Below are 11,522 nucleotides of genomic sequence, written 5' to 3'. Positions count from 1 at the left end.
TCTACACTCTTTTGTTGGATGATGAACACATTGTGTAGGATTACACGAACCCTCAATGCCGGAGTTAACAAGCTCCACAATTCAATGTTCATATTTAAATAACCTTAGAGTGCAAGAAAGATCAACACGACTAAACCAAGTACTAACACAGCATGCACACTTGTCACCTTCACACTATGTAGGAGGAATAGATCACATCAATACTATCATAGCAATAGTTAACTTCACAATCTACAAGAGATCATGATCATAGCATACGCCAAGTACTAACACGGATGCACACACTTGTCACCATTACACCGTGCGGGAGGAATAAAACTACTTTAATAACATTGCTAGAGTAGCACATAGATAAATTGTGATACAAAACACATTGCAATCATAAAGAGATATAAATAAGCACTTCACTACGCCATTCATAACGGTGAGTAAGTATTCCGTGAAATATAGCCTAAGAGACCCACACGGTGCACACACTGTCACCTTTACACACGTGGGACAAGGAGTCTCCGGAGATCACATAAGTAAAACTCACTTGACTAGCATAGTGACATCTAGATTACAAGCATCATCATATGAATCTCAATCATGTAAGGCAGCTCATGAGATTATTGTATTGAAGCACATAGGAGAGAGATGAATCACATAGCTACCGGTACAGCCCCGAGCCTCGATGGAGAACTACTCCCTCCTCATGGGAGCAGCAGCGGTGATGAAGATGGCGGTGGAGATGGCAGCGGTGTCGATGGAGAAGCCTTCCGGGGGCACTTCCCCGCTCCGGCAGGGTGCCGGAACGGAGACTCCTGTCCCCGGATCTTGGCTTCGCGATGGCGGCGGCTCTGGAAGGTTTCTGTGGGTTTCGTCCTTCGTAATAGGGTTTTCGCGACGGAGGCTTTAAATAGGCGGAAGGGCAGCCTCGGAGGGGGCCTGGGGCCACCACACCATAGGGCGGCGCGGCCCCCCCTGCGCCGCGCCGGGGTGTGGTGTGGGGCCCCCGGGGCTTCCCTCCGGCGGTTCTCGGGTGTTCCGGATGGTTCCGGAAAAATAGGAACTCGGGTCTTGATTTCGTCCGATTCCGAGAATATTTCGTTACTAGGATTTCTGAAACCAAAAACAGCAGAAAACAGGAACTGGCACTTTGGCATCTTGTTAATAGGTTAGTTCCAGAAAATGCACGAATATGACATAAAGTGTGCATATAACATGTAGAAATCATCAATAATGTGGCATGGAACATAAGAAATTATCGATACGTTGGAGACGTATCAGCATCCCCAAGCTTAGTTCTGCTCGTCCCGAGCAGGTAAAACGATAACAAAGATAATTTCTGGAGTGACATGCCATCATAAACTTGATCATATTGTAAACATATGTAATGAATGTAGCGATCAAAACAATGGTAATGACATGAGTAAACAACTGAATCATAAAGCAAAGACTTTTCATGAATAGTACTTAAAGACAAGCATCAATAAGTCTTGCATAAGAGTTAACTCATAAAGCAATAAATCAAAGTAAAGGTATTGAAGCAACACAAAGGAAGATTAAGTTTCAGCGGTTGCTTTCAACTTATAACATGTATATCTCATGGATAATTGTCAACATAGAGTAATATAACAAGTGCAATATGCAAGTATGTAGGAATCAATGCACAGTTCACACAAGTGTTTGCTTCTTGAGGTGGAGAGAAATAGGTGAACTGACTCAACATAAAAGTAAAGAGAATGGTCCTTCAAAGAGGAATGTATCGATTGCTATATTTGTGCTAGAGCTTTTATTTTGAAAACATGAAACAATTTTGTCAACGGTAGTAATAAAGCATATGAGTTATGTAAATTATATCTTACAAGTTGCAAGCCTCATGCATAGTATACTAATAGTGCCCGCACCTTGTCCTAATTAGCTTGGACTACCGGATCTTTGCAATGCACATGTTTTAACCAAGTGTCACAATGGGGTACCTCCATGCCGCCTCGTACAAAGGTCTAAGGAGAAAGCTCGCATTTTGGATTTCTCGCTTTTGATTATTCTCAACTTAGACATCCATACCGGGACAACATGGACAACGGATAATGGACTCCTCTTTAATGCATAAGCATGTGACAACAATTATTATTCTCATATGAGATTGAGGATATGTGTCCAAAACTGAAACTTCCACCATGAATCATGGCTTTAGTTAGCGGCCCAAAGTTCTTCTCTAACAATATGCATGCTCCAACCATAAAGGTGGTAGATCTCTCTTACTTCGGACAAGACGGACATGCATAGCAACTCACATGATATTCAACAAAGAATAGTTGATGGCGTCCCCAGAAACATGGTTATCGCACAACAAGCAACTTAATAGGAGATAAAGTGCATAAGTACATATTCAATACCACAATAGTTTTTAAGCTATTTGTCCCATGAGCTATATATTGCAAAGGTGAATGATGGAATTTTAAAGGTAGCACTCAAGCAATTTACTTTGGAATGGCAGATAAATACCATGTAGTAGGTAGGTATGGTGGACACAAATGGCATAGTGGTTGGCTCAAGGATTTGGGATGCATGAGAAGTATTCCCTCTCGATACAAGGTTTAGGCTAGCAAAGTTATTTGAAACAAACAGAAGGATGAACGGTGCAGCAAAACTCACATAAAAGACATATTGTAAACATTATAAGACTCTACACCGTCTTCCTTGTTGTTCAAAACTCAATACTAGATATTATCTAGACTCTAGAGAAACCAAATATGCAAACCAAATTAGCAAGCTCTAAGTGTTTCTTCATTAATGGGTGCAAAGTATATGATGCAAGAGCTTAAACATGAGCACAACAATTGCCAAGTATCAAATTATCCAAGACATTATAGCAATTTACTACATGTATCATTTTCCGTTTCCAACCATATAACAATTAACGAAGCAGTTTCATCCTTCGCCATGAAAATTAAAAGCTAAGAACACATGTGTTCATACGAACCAGCGGAGCGTGTCTCTCTCCCACACAAGCATTTATTCAAACAAAAACAAAAACAAAAGCACACAGACGCTCCAAGTAAAGTACATAAGATGTGACGGAATAAAAATATAGTTTCAGGGGAGGAACCTGATAATGTTGTCGATGAAGAAGGGGATGCCTTGGGCATCCCCAAGCTTAGACGCTTGAGTCTTCTTAGAATATGAAGGGGTGAACCACCGAGGCATCCCCAAGCTTAGAGCTTTCACTCTCCTTGATCATATTGCATCATACTCCTCTCTTGATCCTTGAAAACTTCCTCCACACCAAACTCGAAACAACTCATTAGAGGGTTAGTGCATAATAAAAATTCACATGTTCAGAGGTAACACAATCATTCTTAACACTTGGACATTGCATAAAGCTACTTGGACATTAATGGATCAAAGAAATTCATCCAAGATAGCAAAAGAGGCAATGCGAAATAAAAGACGAGAATCTGTCAAAACAGAACGAGTCCGTAAAGATGGATTTTATTAGGCCACCGGACTTGCTCAAACGAAAATGCTCAAATTGAATGAAAGTTGCGTACATATCATCCGAGGATCATGCTCGTAAATTGGCTTAATTTTCTGAGCTACCTACGAGGAGATAGACCCAGATTCGTGACAGCAAAGAAATGCGGAATCGCGCAGTAATCCAAATCTAGTACTTACTTTTCTATCAAAGACTTTACTTGGCACAACAAAACACAAAACTAAGATAAGGAGAGGTTGCTACAGTAGTAAACAACTTCCAAGACACAAATATAAAACAAAGTACTGTAGCAAAATAACACATGGGTTATCTCCCAAGAAGTTCTTTCTTTATAGCCGTTAAGATGGGCTCAGCAGTTTTAAAGATGCACTCGCAAGAAATAGTATTTGAAGCAAAAGAGAGCATCAAGAGGCAAATTCAAAACACATTTAAGTCTAACATGCTTCCTATGCATAGGAATCTTGTAAATAAACAAGTTCATGAAGAGCAAAGTAACAAGCATAGGAAGATAAAACAAGTGTAGCTTCAAAAATTTCAGCACATAGAGAGGCATTTTAGTAACATGAAAATTTCTACAACCATATTTTCCTCTCTCATAATAACTTTCGAGTAGCAACATGAGCAAACTCAACAATATAACTATCACATAAAGCATTCTTATCATGAGTCTCATGCATAAAATTATTACTCTCCACATAAGCATAATCAATTTTATTAGTTGTAGTGGGAGCAAATTCAACAAAGTAGCTATCATTATTATTCTCATCATCAAATATAGGAGGCATAGTATTATCAAAGAAAATTTTCTCCTCAATGCTTGGGGGACTAAAAATATCATAAAAACCAGCTTCCCCAAGCTTAGAACTTTCTATATCATTATCAACAATGGTGTTCAAAGCGTTCATACTAATATTACTACCAGCATGCAAATAAGATTACATAGGTTTTTTAATTTTCGCATCAAACAATCCATGTTTTAAATCAGGAAATAGAATAAGAAGCTCATTGTTGTCCATTATGGCAAACTAGTGTAAACAAGAAACAAAAAGATGCAATTGCAGGATCTAAAGGAAATAGCTTCGAGCACAAACACAATGGCGCCAGAAAAGCACTGTTACCTGGAACCGGAGTATGAGTGCCTTTTTACCTTTCCTCCCCGGCAACAGCGCCAGAAAAGTGCTTGATGTCTACGGGAGCTTCTATTCTTGTAGACGAGTGTTGGGCCTCCAAGAGCGAGAGGTTTGTAGAACAGCAGCAAGTTTCCCTTAAGTGGATACCCAAGGTTTATCGAACTCGGGGAGGAAGAGGTCAAAGATATCCCTCTCATGCAACCCCTGCAACCACAAAGCAAGAAGTCTCTTGTGTCCCCAACACACCTAATAGGTGCACTAGTTCGGCGAAGAGATAGTGAAATACAGGTGGTATGAATAAGTAGTAGCAACGGCACCGAGAAAAGTGCTTTGCCCGGGACAGATAAACAAGCGGTAGTAACGCAGCGAGTAGTAACGCAATAAAACAAGTAAACAAGCAGCGATAGCGATGATTTAGGAACAAGGCCTAGGGATTAGACTTTCACTAGTGGACACTCTCAACATTGATCACATAACGAGAATAGATAAATGCATACTCTACACTCTTTTGTTGGATGATGAACACATTGTGTAGGATTACACGAACCCTCAATGCCGGAGTTAACAAGCTCCACAATTCAATGTTCATATTTAAATAACCTTAGAGTGCAAGAAAGATCAACACGACTAAACCAAGTACTAACACAGACATGCACACTGTCACCTTCACACTATGTAGGAGGAATAGATCACATCAATACTATCATAGCAATAGTTAACTTCACAATCTACAAGAGATCATGATCATAGCATACGCCAAGTACTAACACGGATGCACACACTTGTCACCATTACACCGTGCGGGAGGAATAAAACTACTTTAATAACATTGCTAGAGTAGCACATAGATAAATTGTGATACAAAACACATTGCAATCATAAAGAGATATAAATAAGCACTTCACTACGCCATTCATAACGGTGAGTAAGTATTCGTGAAATATAGCCTAAGAGACCCACACGGTGCACACACTTGTCACCTTTACACACGTGGGACAAGGAGTCTCCTGGAGATCACATAAGTAAAACTCACTTGACTAGCATAGTGACATCTAGATTACAAGCATCATCATATGAATCTCAATCATGTAAGGCAGCTCATGAGATTATTGTATTGAAGCACATAGGAGAGAGATGAACCACATAGCTACCAGGTACAGCCCCGAGCCTCGATGGAGAACTACTCCTCCTCATGGGAGCAGCGGCGGTGATGAAGATGGCGGTGGAGATGGCAGCGGTGTCGATGGAGAAGCCTTCGGGGCACTTCCCCGCTCCGGCGGGGTGCGGGAACAGAGACTCTGTCCCCGGATCTTGGCTTCGCGATGGCGGCGGCTGCGGAAGGTTTACGTGGGTTTCGTCCTTCGTAATAGGGTTTTCGCGACGGAGGCTTTAAATAGGCGGAAGGGCAGCCTCGTAGGGGCTCGGGGCCACCACACCATAGGGCGGCGCGGCCCCCTCGGCCGCGCCGGGGTGTGGTGTGGGGCCCCCGGGCTTCCTCCGGCGGCTCTCGGGTGTTCGGATGGTTCCGGGAAAAATAGGAACCCGGGTCTTGATTTCGTCCGATTCGAGAATATTTCGTTACTAGGATTTCTGAAACCAAAAACAGCAGAAAACGAGAGCCGGCACTTCGGCATCTTGTTAATAGGTTAGTTCCGGAAAATGCACGAATATGACATAAAGTGTGCATATAACATGTAGAAATCATCAATAATGTGGCATGGAACATAAGAAATTATCGATACGTCGGAGACGTATCGATCCAACTCCGATCAGGCGGTGATAGGTACGCTCCGAGATACTCACTCATCCTGGCAAAGTACTTTTTGATACTGGTGCAACTACATCATTCATTTCTCAACAATTCATCATCAAACATGGGATTAGTTTCACTAAGTTAGATACACCCATAACCATACTTTCTGCGGGGGATGATAGTAGTAACCCATGCCAAACAAAAACAAGTCATTATGATCAATAAGTGCGCGTTCGACGCGGACCTGTTCATTTTACCGATGAAGGACATTGATGTCATTCTTGGTATGAACTGGTTGGAAGCTAATGGAGCATTGATCGACTGTGTAAACAAGACGGTATCTTTGAAAAGCCCCGACGGAAGTAGAATGATTTACCAAGGAGATAAACATACACAGATTGAAGTGGAGCTACAGCTGAACAACATGAAGGAAGTGAAATTGGAAGATATACCTGTAGTGAATGAATTCCAGGATGTGTTTCCTGTGGAATTACCTAGTATGCCACCAGATAGGGAGATAGAATTCACTATCGACCTAATCCCAGGAACAGCTCCAATTGCTAAGGCACCATACAAGATGGGGCCCAAGGAGTTGAAAGAACTTAAGGAGCAATTGGATGACTTGGAGCAAAAAGGATTCATACAAGAAAGTGTTTCACCATGGGGATCACCTGTGATCTTCGTAGATAAAAGGGATGGAGGTAGAAGGATGTGCGGAGACGACAGGAATCTTAACAACGTCACAATCAAGAACAAGTATCCTGATAGGGCAAAGGTGTCCGATCTTTCGATGAGATGAAGATAATTCGATTTGTTGGTGGAGTTCGTGCTTGACGATCCGACTACACGTGCAGAGCTCGTGCGCCAATGCAATCGCTAGGACAATCTCCGGGAGTTACTGATCTTGCGGGAGCACGATCAGCCTGACCAGCAAGGGTCTTAATTCCTACCGAAATCGAGAACAAGTAAGAACTAAAGATGCAATCAGAATATTGCGAATAGAGATGAAAGCTTGATTGATAATGGTGGGATTCCGAATAGTCGGTCTTGTTCTGGGCGTTGGCCTCAAAAGAAGAACACGTAGTTGCAGCAATTGGCTAACTTTTAATCTAATCAAAATCCAAGTTCTAATGACGGCTACAGAGGGATATATATGGGGGAAGTCAAGGGTTTTTCGTCCAACCAGCTAGGGTTGGCCAAAAACACCCCTAAATGGGCCTTCCTCCACTTATATGGCCTCTTAAAATCCCCTAAAATACCTAATCCGAAAATACATGGGCCTGGCCCATTAAATAAGGTGACGCAGCACCAATAATAACTCTTTGGACGAATTTTATGATGGAGTAACTTGTATAATTCATCCAAGCATCATTGCTTCACTATGGTGGCTTCAATGTTCTGAAATCCTCGCTTGCAACGCCATCCTGAATCCTTGCGTGTCTGCTGCCATCTCCATGCACGTTCCTAATCCAATGCTTGGCGTCCATGCTAGATCCATTCCTAAATAATATAAATACATTTGATTTAGGCAGCATCATATTCTCATATATATCGGGAAGGATTCCTAGTAACGAATGTACCCGAGATGTGGTTGTAGGAGTATTGGTTGTATCTATCATAGAGATGTCCTCATCATCCTCCCCTACTTGAATTGAAGTCGTCCTCGACGTAGTCTCATCTTTTTCACCAAGATATGCCTTCAAATCGCAGGTAATCATGTCCTCATCATCCTCCCTTTCTTGAAAGAAAAGCCGTCCTCGGCGATGTTTATTCTCGTAAACATGCTAACAAAAGAGACAAGGTATATGCATGGTATATGTATATGTCATCCGTTTTAACAGATCTCTCATGTTTCCCATTTAAGTTTGTACATATTCCAGTATTGTAGTAGCGTAGAAGCTTATTAGTCCCCATAAAACATTTATCACAACTCAATTTGCAGATATAAGTGAAGCACATTTTAACTCCTGTCAAATGATAATGCTCATCATTAAACCATCCCAAAGTTGGTAAACCAAAACTTAAGGTCTCAAATTTACTAGCTACGCCATGTGGATTTAAAGAATTTTGCAGCAAGTTATTTGGCATAGAATGAATAGCAACATTGGAGGTCATATCAAAATGAGAAAGCATATACACAAATTCAGTTTTATTGGAACTATAAGAATCATCACACATGATGCAAATCCTATGTACCATAAAAACATTGTTGCCGACATACTCCCCAATCAAATTGAAAATAACATCAGGGGCGTAGACACTCTTTAAACAAGGAAGTTCATCAATTTTATTTCTAGCATGTGACAAAGATATAGGTGGATCCATCACAACAGAAAACAAAGAATTAGCATGAGAAATCTTAGCCAACACTTCATTGTTCATAACCAGTTTTATATGATCCATACTAGAGTCATCTTTCAAGTCACAAGGTGCGATATCGGGAGCAAGAATTTCAGTTTGTGCACTCGAGAGATATGGAAGAATGAACTTGTACAGAGAGGTGTGTTTAACATAGTTGGTATATCAGTTACACAAGTTCCTAACACATGATCATCCTTGGAAACAAAAGTCTCCGTTGGTACACTCATATCAATAGAGGAATGAAAAACAGCACATCGTACACAAAAATCTGTAGGTCTGTCATAACTAGAGTCAACCAAAAGATTGCTAGTCATATCAATGATAATTTCAGTGGGTGCACTCATATTCCAAGACAGATTAAAGTGATCAACTGGTACACCCAACAAAAAATCTTTCTTAGCATGTAACTCATTTGGGACACTCGAATTGATAGATGCATGAATATCCACAAAAGAAACACCCAAAACATTTGGTATTGTAGCATGCAATTCAGTGGGTGTACTTAAATCAATAGAAGAATCCATTTCGAGTATTAATAATTTCGGTGGACGCGCACATCGTCAAAGAAGAATTCAATACGAGTACTAATTGCGCTCACAACAACATCAATCTCGGTGGTACTATCACATGGTACATGCAAATCAGTAGTATGATCCTCTAATATAGGCGGTGTGGCAAAATCATTTTCTACCTCATCACATGGTATATTAATATCAACATTGCATTCATCAATTTCAAGTTCATGAACAAAACGAGGAAGCATCTCCATTGTTATATCAGAAGATTGTTTCAAAGTGACAACTCTATCCTCAATCAACTCAATAGACAAATGATCACATGACATATATAAATCATCATGGAATTCATCAGTCACATGTGGAAGGACAAAATCAGTACCTTCATTTTTACCTTGTGACTCCAACGTAGAAGATGTTCGCAGCGACGTGTCACAAGTCTGTGGCTGGGCGACTCGCACAACAATATCCATGCGTGGAACGTTGGAAGAAACAACCGGTGCTAGTGCGCATGACTTGAAGGAGTTGGGATGGTCCAACGTTTTCTCCTGTATGTGTTTCTCAAAAGCACAAGCTCGAACATATATACCAATAGTAGAATGAGGAATATACTTAAACAAAACCTTAATATCAGGGTTCAAGCCATTGAAAAACATGTTTCTAGTACTTTCCTCAAATTCCTTTATATCACAACAGGTACATGTAAAATTTAAATTCTCGATAGTAAACATGCACAGATATTACTACCTTGTTCTAATCGTTCAAGTTTGCGGAGCATTTCACGTTGATGAGAAAGAGGCACAAATCTACGTCTCAAAACAGATTTTAAATCTACCCAAGTAGTAGGTTTATTATCGACATTTTCTTTATAATTCCAAGTCCCACCAAATGGAAGCAAGATCAATAAAAGTTTGGGCGGCAATTCTTACTTTCTCATGTTCATTAAAATCATGGCATCCAAAAATATTGTCAACCTCAAACTCCCAATCAAAATAAGCATCCGTATTATATCTACCCTCATAAACTGGTAAAGATATAACCCGATCATGATCTCCCGTAAATGGTTGCACATGCAGCTCCGTAGTCGTCATGGTACTCGGGTCGATGGCTTGGTCCTCAATTCCTGTCATGGTTAGTACCCAAAAAGCACAAATGTATATGCCTACAAACTACGGAATATGGTGGTTCACGCGCAATTCGTCAAGCAAAATACAAAGCTCTTACAAGTTCTTACCAAACAGGAGGAAGGCGATATGGCAACCGAGCAAAGATCAGCCTTCTCCAAAGATTGCCAAAGCGATTACCGTGGGTCGACACGAGTGCACGTGGAGATATCCGTGGAGCTCGGGAAGGCAAAGTATAGTGATATGGTGGCACAAGTAATCAAATCAGCGATGCAAATTGAGTAAACGCTCAACGACGGTACTGTGCTGGTCCTAGGCTAGATCGTATTAGAGACGCGAGCCTAAATCACCAACAAGATCACGACGCGGCACAAGATACAAGAGGCAGCGAAACTGGCACTGGAGGATAGAGGCACCTAAGGTAAGGCGCCTAGTTTTTTTTTTTTTTTTTTTTTGGACTCAATCTTGGCGCATGACCCTAGAGGTCTCTATGGTAGGGCGCCCAGATTTTTTTTTTTTTTCGGATTTTTTTTTTTTTTTTTTTGCGGAATCTGCCCTTGGCGCTAGACCATAGAGGTCTCTATGGTCGGGCGCCCAGAAAATTTTTTTTTTTTTTCGATTTTTTTTTTTTTTTGGGAATCTAATGTGGCGCTAGACCACAGAGGTCTCTATGGTCGGGCGACCGGAATTTTTTTTTTTTTTTTTTTCAGCTAGACTGCTATCAGAATTCCGACGGAAAACGCGAAATTGACCAAGAAAAACGGATCTAAAACCCGGAAAAACTCAGAAACAAAGATCAAGAAAGACCCTACGATGATGGGAATCAAAGGGGAACAACAAAGAGTTGATGGCAGATGTGGCGGAAGTGTATGGTGGCGGTGATATGGCGAGGACTGCAAGCGGAGATGGTGCGGCGGCGACGCGACTACTATGACCGGAACTCGAAACTCTAACGACTCTAGACGCTAAGACCAGCACGCGACACAACGATTGCGGACAAAGACTCAAAAAGCAAAAACCGAAAAGATCATGCAAAGGCTTGGCGAGGGCTATGGGACTGGATGATCTAATCTAACTTCTTTTGTGGGGCTTTTTCCGGGTTATAGGTAAAACAAATCTACACTAGGAAAACAGTAAATCTCACCGAGCAACCTGAAA

The sequence above is a fragment of the Lolium rigidum genome, chromosome 6 (assembly GCF_022539505.1).
Source record: "Lolium rigidum isolate FL_2022 chromosome 6, APGP_CSIRO_Lrig_0.1, whole genome shotgun sequence".
Classification (NCBI taxonomy): domain Eukaryota; kingdom Viridiplantae; phylum Streptophyta; class Magnoliopsida; order Poales; family Poaceae; genus Lolium; species Lolium rigidum.
Note: the sequence above shows the minus strand (reverse complement) of the source record.